The sequence below is a fragment of the Oncorhynchus masou genome, chromosome 9, assembly GCF_036934945.1.
Source record: "Oncorhynchus masou masou isolate Uvic2021 chromosome 9, UVic_Omas_1.1, whole genome shotgun sequence".
NCBI classification, from domain to species: Eukaryota; Metazoa; Chordata; class Actinopteri; order Salmoniformes; family Salmonidae; genus Oncorhynchus; species Oncorhynchus masou.
This window is the reverse complement of record NC_088220.1, coordinates 66025609-66038481: the sequence shown is the minus strand read 5'-3', so window position 1 is coordinate 66038481 and position 12873 is coordinate 66025609.

Here is a 12873-nt window from a genome sequence, read left to right as displayed (position 1 = left end):
AAAATATCTAGGGTGTTGCATGAATGTCTGTAACTGTGCTGTACTCAAATTATTTAAAAGCCTTTTCAAATCCCCTAAAGTTCTCCAACACCTCTCATTTAGACCACCTCTTACCTTAAACCATCTTGCCCTGGTCCCCTTACTGCCCGTCTTTCCAAAACTCAATATCCCAGCCCCTTCACTCTATTCCCCTAAATACTCTAACAAATCTCCTCTTTCCAAGACCCCCCAACCCCTTTTAATCCGGTTCCCCTCTTTTTCTGATCCCTTTGCCCTGGGCCCGAACCTATCTTACCCTGGTCTGTGTAGTTGGTAGCTCACCGGTGCTCCATGTGGTATCGGCTGCAGCAAAAAAACGAATGGACAGGCCAGCTCTCACCACAAAATATGTGTGCCAACGTGTGTGCGTGAGCTCATATGTGTGTGCCACACAGAGATAGAGAGAAATGGGGACTCATTATGGAAACACTTCAATAAAAAGTGCTTCCCAGCAGAACATGGGAAACTCCATCAGAGGTGAATGGCCTGGACAAATCTTTTCACGGTGCTCGAAACCTGAGCGGACTTGCAGGGTTCCCACTCATCTCCCCTTGGTCTGATCTCCGTCTGTCATCCCACACAAACGGCCACCTCAGCAGGGGGCCCGGCCTGGGAATTAAGCTGTCATCAGGTGCTGAGGAGAGCGGGCCGTGGCCTGCATTCACATGGACATAAAAGTCAACTCACGTCTGGTCTGCATGGTCTAATGCGGGGCTGTGTGTAGGTCATTGTGATGCACAGGGTATCACTTAGGGTAAAGTTAATTCTGTGATTTAAACTGAAGACTTTATGGTGTAATTTGGACCTACTTAGACTCTGAAGTTTTGTTTTGAAGGTTGTTTACATGAATTTATATTACTTTTGTTTTATAAAACTTTAAGCTGCAAAGCTCTAAATGTACTTTAGTCATTGGTAGCACTGGTGCTCCCAACTTAAAAAAGTTAGGAGCACACCAAACAGTATTTAGGAGCACCAGAAAAGTGATTGATTAGATATGGACTACATAAGCCCATCTCCTATCCAGGAGCCTCTTTCTTCCAGTGCCATCTCAAACCATACAGGTTAAGTTACCAGATTAATAGCCAGCAAGGTAACATGTCTGGACAAGGTTGTTTTGTTTTCAAACAGACACTTAGCGACCCATAAGTAGTTTAAAACGGTATGCAACATGGTATATGAATTTATAATGACAACAATTAAAAAATCTATCTCAGGTAATATGAGTTCTACATTTTGAACGGTTTGTTCTAGAGATTAGATGTTTTCTAAATGGTAAACGTGGGGTGGAACAATGACGGTCACAAATATTACTCTTGGTACAGCAAAGCATCATCAGACAAGGCTTGGCGGTGTGTTAAAGGTTCTCAGGTGCAAAGGGAAGTGAATTGCAGACTGCCGCTACCTCGCTCCAAGATCCAACCAAGGTTCATAAATTGTGGAGCAAACAGAATCAATAAGAAGATTAAGGAGGCTTTTATACAGTATATTTAAAAGTGTCCTCTGTTAATTGACCAATCACAATGAGAATACAAAACAAAACATTATGTTATTGGTCATATTTTTAAAACGTATTTACCAATCACATCATGTTTTTTGTTTTCCCATTGTGATTGGCCCCTGAACCCATTTGAAATATATAACAGGCTCCTTCAACATTTCATTTGTAAAACTAAAGCAATTAAGCAAAGATTTCATATATACTGATGACCAAAGTTTTCCTTTATAACCTACTGATGCACTTTTATCAATTCCCACTCTCTTCTGAATATTTCAGAATTTCCTCAACTCTCACAGGTGAGGTGAAGTTATGAAATGGCTATTTCTTAATTGGATTTGCTCAACTCCTGCGTCCACTCTCCTACGTCGTGCCTCGCCTCCTTTTGAAAAAGGTCAAAGGTAATCGAAGAGAGGCAGCAAGGAGAAGGAAAGTAGATGAAAATGTACTTGTATGAAGTGAGACTCTTCTCCCCACTTGTGCATCATCAAGCAAATGACGTTTACAGGGGTGGAGTCCCAAAATAAATGTGTAAAGTGGTAAAACAAATGTTGCTAATTGTACAAGACGTTTTATGAGTAAAAGGTTAAGTAGCGTATAGTTTTTAAATGTTTTTAATGTTTTGTCCTTTGAGAAAACAACAACTGCTTCAAAGAGGGTGTGGCAGATACAGTGCCTTGCGAAAGTATTCTGCCCCTTTACTTTCAGTGCAGCAAACTCTCTCCAGAAGTTCAGTGAGGATCTCTGAATGATCCAATGTTGACCTAAATGACTAATGATGATAAATACAATCCACCTGTGTGTAATCAAGTCTCCGTATAAATGCACCTGCACTGTGATAGTCTCAGAGGTCCGTTAAAAGCGCAGAGAGCATCATGAAGAACAAGGAACACACCAGGCAGGTCCGAGATACTGTTGTGAAGAAGTTTAAATCCGGATTTGGATACAAAAAGATTTCCCAAGCTTTAAACATCCCAAGGAGCACTGTGCAAGCGATAATATTGAAATGGAAGGAGTATCAGACCACTGCAAATCTACCAAGACCTGGCCGTCCCTCTAAACTTTCAGCTCATACAAGGAGAAGACTGATCAGAGATGCAGCCAAGAGGCCCATGATCACTCTGGATGAACTGCTGAGAACTACAGCTGAGGTGGGAGACTCTGTCCATAGGACAACAATCAGTCGTATATTGCACAAATCGGGCCTTTATGGAAGAGTGGCAAGAAGAAAGCCATTTCTTAAAGATATCCATAAAAAGTGTCATTTAAAGTTTGCCACAAGCCACCTGGGAGACACACCAAACATGTGGAAGAAAGTGCTCTGGTCAGATGAAACCAAAATTGAACTTTTTGGCAACAATGCAAAACGTTATGTTTGGCGTAAAAGCAACACAGCTCATCACCCTGAAGACACCATCCCCACTGTCAAACATGGTGGTGGCAGCATCATGGTTTGGGCCTGCTTTTTTTTGGGAAGATGGATGGAGCCAAATACAGGACCATTCTGGAAGAAAACCTGATGGAGTCTGCAAAAGACCTGAGACTGGGACGGAGATTTGTCTTCCAACAAGACAATGATCCAAAACATAAAGCAAAATCTACAATGGAATGGTTCAAAAATAAACATATCCAGGCGTTAGAATGGCCAAGTCAAAGTCCAGACCTGAATCCAATCGAGAATCTGTGGAAAGAACTGAAAACTGCTGTTCACAAATGCTCTCCATCCAACCTCACTGAGCTAGAGCTGTTTTGCAAGGAGGAATGGGAAAAAATGTCAGTCTCTCGATGTGCAAAACTGATAGAGACATACCCCAAGCAACTTACAGCTGTAATTGCAGCAAAAGGTGGCGCTACAAAGTATTAACTTAAGGGGGCTGAATAATTTTGCACGCCCAATTTTTCAGTTTTTGATTTGTTAAAAAAGTTTGAAATATCCAATAAATGTCGTTCCACTTCATGATTGTGTCCCACTTGTTGATTCTTCACAAAAAAAATACAGTTTTATATCTTTATGTTTGAAGCCTGAAATGTGGCAAAAGGTCGCAAAGTTCAAGGGGTCCGAATACTTTCGCAAGGCACTGTACACTATATATACAAAAGTATGTGGACATCGATTGAAATTAGTGCATTCGGGTATTTCAGCCAGACCATTGCTGACAGGTGTAAAAAAAATCGAGCACACAGCCATGCAATCTCCATAGACAAACATTGGCAATAGAATAGCCTTACTGAATAGGATGCCATATTTCCAACAAGTCAGTTTGCAGAATCTGTGCCATGCTAGAGCTGCCTCGGTCAACTGTAAGTGCTGTTATTGTGAAGTGGCTGAGCCGAGGAGCAACAACGGCTAAGCCGTGAAGTGGTAGGCCGCACAAGCTCACAGAATGGGACCTGAAGCGTGTCGGGTGTAAAACTCGTCTGTCTTTAGTTGCAACACTCACTACTGAGTTCGAAACTGCCTCTGGAAGCAACATGAGCACATGTCGGGAGCTTCGTCGGGAGCTTCATGAAATGGGTTTCCAAGCCTAAGCATAACGACTCAGGATATGACCCAGATATCCAGCAACATACCACCCTGCATCCCACTGCTGGCTTGTTTCTTTACGAACAAACTTACACTCTCCTCAACTACTTGACCACTTATCTGTTTCCGGGTCACAGTGGAAAGGGAAAAGCCCAAATGAAAAAAAGCCGTTGTATCGACTTTGCTTGTGATGCATGCCACTCAAATAATAAAATAAAATGTAACAAGATTCAGAGCGCACAGGACACTAAAGGATGTTTAAGCAGACCACCATAGTCCCTGTGCCCAAGGACACTAAGGTAACCTGTCTAATCGACTACCAACCCGTAGCACTCACGTCTGTAACTATGAAGTGCTTTGAAAGGCTGGTCATGGCTCACATCAACACCATCATCCCAGAAACCCTAAACCCACTCCAATTTGCATACCGCCCAAACAGATCCACAGATGATTCAATCTCCATTGCACTCCACACTGCTCTTTCCCAACTTGACAAAAGGATCACCTATGTGAGAATGCTATTCATTGACTACAGCTCAGTGTTCGCCACCATAGTGCCCTCAAAGCTCATCAATAAGCTAAGGTCCCTGGGACTAAACACCTCCCTCTGCAACTGGAGCCTGGACTTCCTGACGGGCCGCCCCCAGGTGGTAAGGGTAGGTAACAACACATCCACCACGCTGATCCTCAACACAGGGGTCACTCAGGGGTACGTGCTCAGTCCCCTCCTGTACTCCCTGCTCACTCATGACTGCACGGCCGAGCACGACTCCAACACCATCATTACATTTGCTGATGATACAACAGTGGTAGGCCTGATCACCGACAACGACGAGACAGCATATAGGGAGGAGGTCAGAGACCTGGCCGTGTGGTGCCAGGACAACAACCTCTCCCTCAACGTTATCAAGACAAAGGAGATGATTGTGGACTACAGGAAAAAGAGGACCGAGCATGCCCGCATTCTCATCGATGGGGCTGCAGTGGAGCAGGTTGAGAGCTTCAAGTTCCTTGGCGTCCACATCACCAACAAACTAACATGGTTGAAGCACACCAAACAGTCGTGAAGAGGGAATGAAAAAACATATTCCCCCCCAGGAGACTGAAAAGATTTGGCATGGGTCCTCAGATTCTCAAAAGGTTCTACAGCTGCACCATCGAGAGCATCCTGACTGGTTGCATTACTGTCTGGTATGGCAACTGCTCGGCCTCCGACCACAAAGCACTACAGAGGATAGTGCAACGGCCCAGTACATCACTGGGGCCAAGATCCTGCCATCCAGGACCTCTGTACCAGGCGGTGTCAGAGGAAGGCCCTAAAAATTGTCAAAGACTCCAGCCACCCTAGTCATAGACTGTTCTCTCTGCTACCGCACAGCAAGTGGTACCAGAGCTAGGTCCAAGAGGCTTCTAGGTCCAAGAGGCTTCTAAACAGCTTCTACCCCCAAGCCATAAGGCTCCTGAACATTTAGTCAAATGGCTACCCAGACTATTTGCAGTGCCCTCCCTCACCCCCTCTCACCCCATCTTTATACCACTGCTACTCTCTGTTGTCACTGCTACTCTTTGTTGTCACTTTAATAACTCTATCTACTGTATATGTACATACTACCTCAAATAACCGGTGCCCAGCAAATTGACTCTGTATCGGTACCCCCCTGAATATGGTCTCATTATTATTATTCCACTGCTGCTCTTTAATGACTTGTTACTTTTATCTCTTATTCCTATCTGTATTTTTTGTTGAACTGCATTGTTGGTTAGGGCTAGGCGTCCCGGAGTGATTGTTTGAGGATGGCGCCCCACATCAAAATATTTTTCCACTGGCACAGGTTTCATAAATTCACAAATAGCGACTAAACATTCACTTACTTTTTGAATATCTTCCTTTGATTTGTCATCCAAAGAGTCCCAGCTATAACATGTAGTGTCGTTTTGTTAGATAAAATCCTTCTTTATATCCCAAAAAGTCAGTTTAGTTGGCACCATCGATTTGTGTAAACCACTCATTCAACATGCAGAGAAAGGAATCTGAAAATCTACCCCTAAACTTTGTTTCAACAAGTCAAAATACATTTCTATGTTCAATAAGAAACTGGTTTTAGCAGGTGCGTCCTGTCTTCATGGCGCGCGCAAACATGAATTTTCAAAACTGTGTCCCTGTACTAAAACTGATCTTTCTTATTTGTTTTTGAAGTTACGAGCCTGAAACCTTGAATATAGACTGATGACATCCTGTGGAAGCCATAGAAATTGCATCCAGGGAGCTAATTTTCAAAATGACCTTATACTTGCCATTCTAAGAGGATGGTCTCTCAAAAAAGCAACATTTCCGGTTGGTTTTTCTTTGGATTTTCTCCTAACATATCTATTGTGTTATATTCTCCTACATTATTTTAACATTTCTTCAAAGTGTTTTCTTTCCAATGGTACAATTATATGCATATCCTGGCTTCAGGGCCTGAGCAACAGGCAGTTTACTCTGGAAAATTGAGAAAAAATGGGGCCTAGCTTTAAGAAGTTTTAACTGTTTAGCAGTCTAATGGCTTGGGGGTAGATGCTGTTAAGGAACCTTTTGGACCTAGACTTAGAGCTCTGGTACCACTTGCCGTGCGATAGCAGAGAGAACAGTCTATGACTAGGGTGGATGGAGTCTTTGATAATTTTTAGGGCCTTCCTCTGACACCGCCTGGTATAGATGTCCTAGATGGCAGGATCTTGGCCCCAGTGATGTACTGGGCCGTTGCACTACTTTCTGTAGCGCCTTGCGGTCGGATGCCGAGCAGTTGCCATACCAAACGGTGATACAACAGGCTCTATTTTTGAGGATCTGAGGACCCATGCCAAGTCTCCTGCTGGGGAATAGGCATTGCCGTGCCCTCTTCATGACTGTCTTGGTGTGTTCCCTGCCACATCCGACGAGCATCAGAGCCGGTGTAGTAGGATTCAATCTTAGTCCTGTACTGACGCTTTGCGTGTTTGATTTTTCGTCAGAGGGCATAGCGAGATTTCTTATAAGCGTCCGGATTAGTGTCCCTCTCCTTGAAAGCATCAGCTCTAGCCTTTAGCTCAGTGCGGATGTTGCCTGTAATCCATGGCTTCTGGTTGGGATATGTACGTACGGACACTGTGGGGACGACGTCGTAGATGCACCTATTGATGAAGCCTGTGATTAATGTGGTATACTCCTCAATGCCATTGGATAAATCACGGCTCTGTGCTAGCAAAACAGTCCTGAAGCTTAGCATCCATGTCATCGGACCAGTTCCGTATCGAATGAGTCACTGGTACTTCCTGCTTGAGTTTTTCCTTGTAAGCAGGAATCAGGAGGATAGAATTATGGTCAGATTTGCCAAATGGAGGTTGAGGGAGAGCTTTGTATCCATCTCTATGTGTGGAGTAAAGGTGGTCTAGAGTTGTTTTCCTCTCGTTGCACGTGACATGCTGGTAGAAATGACGTAAAGCAGATTAAAGTGTTCTTGCTTTATAGTCCCCGGCCGCTAGGAGAGCCGCTTCTACAGTATATAAAGAGCATAGTATGTTGAGGTAGCTTGCAAGATAACATTGGTGTTTGCATTGATTCACGTATGAAGAGCAGTGTGTCATGTTGTAGGCTACTCATGAAATATGTCTGGTGTATTTCCTTCTTAGATCAATACACACTTCATGAGGGAAAATTAAGTCTGAAACAAATATCAAAGTGGAAATCACAAACTCCAGAAGCCTTTTTAATACACTAAAAGTTTTAAATGTCCTGCATTGCAGGAAAGTTCTCCTGCAACAGGGTGACCAAATTAAGATCTGTATGTGTGTATTGTCCTTGTGTGTGTGTGTTTGTCATATGTATTGTTGTTTGTTTGTTAACACCCCAATATGCACCCCAATAGAGCATTATGTATGTGTATTGATAGCAGCCTCCCTCATGTGTCACACTTGGTGCAAGATTGAAGCTAGGCCACAGCTGATCACAAAGCCTTCAGCACACAATGGGAAGGGGGACCCTGCTATTCATTAGCATGATGAGGCTGGGCTGTAATCAAATATGAAGCGCACACAAGAACACAACTGCCATTGAGAACAAATAGGATCAGATGGCCATGTACACAAAAAAATGTACAGATGTAGGATCTTAATTTGAGCCAGTTTGCTACAGGAAAATAGTCTTTCAGCAACAGGAATTGTGAATTATTATGTGTATTAAAAATTATGGGCATTGTTTGTAGGGGCTGATACATTTCCTTTAGGGCAATTCAAGTCTGAAATTTTAAAGTGGAAATTTCAAACTTTAGAAGCATTTCTAAACCTTGAATACACTAGAAGTTTTTATTTCCTGCCGTGCAGGAACATTCTTGGCTACAAAAGAGTGATCATATTAAGATCCTACATCTATATACAGATCAAATTAAGCTCCTATATCTGTATACAGATGTAGAATTTGATCACTTTTGTTGCTGAGAATATTTCAGGAAATGAAACTTGTAGTGTATTAAGATCCTACTTCTATACACATAGTGCAACCATTGCCATCTAACACATGCCCTACTTGGCCATGTGTTCCACTTAAGTCATTACTTTTAATAAGAAGCATATATTGTTAAGACCACCTTTTAAGGTGTGTGTGTGGGTGAGATGTTCTTCGTTATTTAGAAATCTTATTTTCAATATTATGGTTATTACAGCTTATACTGTACATTCCATAATACAAGTAACATAACTTATTTGTATGCTGGAATGAAATGTTTGCGTAGTGAGATTCTGACATGCTTTTACACTGTACCATAGCCTACCCTGTGTCCCTGAGGTTCATCTTCTATAATGTTTTGAAATCTCCAAGGTCACTTAGGTGAGTTGTGAGTTCTGCCAGATATTACATACAGTCTCTATCAGATCACCTTCTAAAAACAGCCTGGCCAAACAGACACGCAAATTCTACAATCTGAGTTCATCGCAAAACTGGTGAGTTTCAGTGTAATTTGACTCTCCAGCTTTAACACGGACATGGAAACCTAGTCCTCGTCAAATACTGTTCTACCATTTGATCTTCAGTGAGCAATGTTTCTAAAAAGCCATAACATTCTCCTACCATGGGTGTCACACCCTGGCCATAGTTTACTTTGTATGTTTCTATGTTTTGATTGGTCAGGGTGTGATCTGAGTGGGCATTCTATGTTGGATGTCTTGTTTGTCTATTTCTGTGTTTGGCCTGATATGGATCTCAATCAGGGGCAGGTGTTAGTCATTGTCTCTGATTGGGAACCATATTTAGGTAGCCTGGGTTTCACTGTGTGTTTGTGGGTGATTGTTCCTGTCTCTGTGTTTTGCACCAGATAGGGCTGTTTTCGGTTTTTGTAGGTTTGTTATTTTGTTAGTTTATTGTGTATAGTTTCCGTATTTAATAAAATGAATCAAAACTACGCTGCATTTTGGTCCGCTCCTCCTTCCCACAACGAAAGCCGTGACAATGGGACTGGGTTTAAAGTGGATTTAAAACCCCTTTATATGAGCCTGTCCCATGAGTTTCTCTTATTCAATATACACAAATAAATTGATATATCAAAATCAAATCAAACTTTGTCACATGCACCGAATACAACTAGTGTAGACCTTATCGTGAAATGCTTACTTACTTATGTAGTAGACACAGCAAGAGTTGCTCATTGATAAAAAATACTAAAGAAAACACTCTGGGAGAACCAAATTCCGCTGGGTCTTCAATTTTAGGCTATAAATTACACTAAACTACTAGGATAAAAGCCTTATGTAGTGTATGCTTACATGAGTGCAATATGTTATGGTAATGTAAGCAGAGCTTTGGGTCACTCTTGAACTTTGACCATGAATGGAAATGCGCAAGGGTCTTATGTTGGGCGAGAACCATGCTGGTAATATTCCCATGTGGGAGAGGAAAACCACAGAATGACATACAGTTGAATTCAGAAGTTTACATACACCTTAGTCAAATATATTTAAACTCAGTTTTTTACAATTCTTGCCATTTAATCCTAAATGCCTGTTTTAGGTCAGTTAGGATCACCACTTTATTGTAAGAATGTGAAACATCAGAATAATAGGTGAGAGAATGATTTATTTAAGCTTTTATTTCTTTCATCACATTCCCAGCGGGTCATACGTTTACATACACTCAATTAGTATTTGGTAGCATTGCCTTTAAATTATTTAACTTGGGTCAAACGTTTTGGGTAGCCTTCCACAAGATTCCCACAATTAGTTGGATGCATTTTGGCCCATTCCTCCTGACAGAGCCGGTATAACTGAGTTAGGTTTGTAGGCCTCCTTGCTCGCACACGCTTTTTCAGCTCTGCCCACACATTTTCTATACGGTGAGGGCTTTGTGATGGCCACGCCAATACCTTGACTTTGTTGCCCTTAAGCCATTTTGCCACAACTTTGGAAGTATGCTTGGGGTCATGGTCCATTTGGAAGACGATTTGCGACCAAGCTTTAACTTCCTGACTGATGTCTTGAGATGTTGCTTCAATATATCCACAGAATTTTCCTACCTCATGATGCCATCTATTTTGTGAAGTGCACCAGCCACTCCTGCAGCAAAGCACCCCCACAACATGATGCTCCCATCCACGTGCTTCACGGTTGGGATGGTGTTCTTCAGTTTGCAAGCCTCCCCCTTTTTCCTCCAAACATAACGATGGTCATTATAGCCAAACAGTTCCATTTTGGTTTCATCAGACCAAAGAACATTTTGCCAAAAGTACGATCTTTGTCCCCATGTGCAGTTGCAAACCGTCGTCTGGCTTTTTTTTATGGCGGTTTTGGAGCAGTGGCTTCTTCCTTGCTGAGCAGCCTTTCAAGTTATGTCAATATAGGACTCGTTTTACTGTGGATATAGATACTTTTGTACCTGTTTCCTGCAGCATCTTCACAAGGTCCTTTGCTGTTGTTCTGGGATTGATTTGCACTTTTCGCACCAAAGTACGTTCATCTCTAGGAGACAGAACACGTCTCCTTCCTGAGAGGTATGATGGCTGTGTGGTCCAATGGTGTTTATACTTGCATACTATTGTTTGTACATATGAAAGAGGTACTTTCAGGCGTTTGGAAATTGCTCCCAAGGATGTGTGGAGGTCTACAATTTTTTTATGAGATCTTGGCTGATTTCTTTTGATTTTCTCATGATGTCAAGCAGAGGCACTGAGTTTGAAAGTAGGGATTGAAATACATCCACTGGTACACCTCCAATTGCCTCAAATTATGTAAATTAGCCAGAAAGCCATGACATCATTTTCTGGAATTTTCCAAGCTGTTTCAAGGCACAGTCAACTTAGTGTATGTAAACTGTCAAAAATGACTTGTGTCATGCACAAAGTAGATGTCCTACCCGACTTGCCAAAACTATAGTTTGTTAGCAAGAAATTTGTGGAGTGGTTGAAAAAGGAGTTTTAATGACTCCAACCTAAGTGTATGTAAACTTCCGACTTCAACTGTATTGTTTATGTATGTAACTCAACCCTTTACATAGAGAATAACGAGAGTGTCATAAATACTCAAATAGTCATAAATACTATAAGTAGTCAAATATCAGTCATCCATCTTCATTGAAAATAGAAACGAAAGGCAAGCAGGATAAGGGAAATGAATAATGGGCTTTATATCCAGCGCAATGAGAATAGAGGAGATAGTGAAGGCATGATGGATGCACCTGCAATAATCTGATGTAATTATAATAGAAATGTATTTTATGGGTTAAGAATTTACATAGGCTATTGGACTGTCAAGACAAAATAAAGAAATAAAACGTTTGTTGTTCAACACTAGTCCTTTCCTTTTAAGGCTCTGTACATGACAGCCTATGTCCCATTTAAAAAAAAATGTTTTAACCTTTATTTAACTAGGCAAGTCAGTTAAGAACAAATTCTTATTTACGATGACGGTCTACACCGGCTAAACCCGGATGATGCTGGGCCAATTGTGCACCTCCCTATGGGACTCCCAATCATGGCCAGTTGTGATACAGCCTGCATTATGGGTTAAGGCACTTGACACACAAATGTAACTTTTTCCTTCCAGTGTTGTGATGTATAGGCCTACTCAGAGCCAGAGTCATATTAGAATAAAATATATGGCTCTGGGGCTACTTTGTAATTGAAAAATGATTACAAACAGTTCAAATTAATCTAACTTTAGGTTATCCAACAACTTTAGCAGTCATTTAGTTATCGAAGGCGCTCTAAACTATTTCTATAGACGTAAACTTAATACCTAGAGTGATTCTGCTTTTTCACAGTAGCTGTACAAACCTTTTTCTTTACAGGCTATGATGAACAGATGAATGGATGTTCATTGTTCAGGGTGGGATGGGGTTGAAGGATGTGATCATGTTAGTTGAGAGTTTTGTGGCACTATACTTCCCCCTGGTGGTATTTGGAAGTGGTAGCACTGAATTGAACCACAGTTAAATAACGTCCAAGATGACTCCATCGCCTGCGTTCACACAGACAGCTCAATTCTGATATTTTTTCACTAATTGGTCTTTTGACCAATCATATCAGCTCTGATAAAGATCTGATGTGATTGGTCAAAAGACCAATTAGTGGAAAAAGATCAGAATCTTGGCTGCCTGTGTGAATGCACTTACAGAGCATGAATCGCCTTGGCCTAATCAACACAAACGAGTCAATAGCAGCTTGCAGGGAGTAGGACTTGGACAAATGTGTTGCAAAAAAAAAAGTAACTGTGGGCATATGCCTGTTTAGCAGTTTACCTTGATTTGAAAAATATTATTATATTATTACTGAAAATTGATTAAGGTCTAACTGCTTTGGTCTGGCATATTACA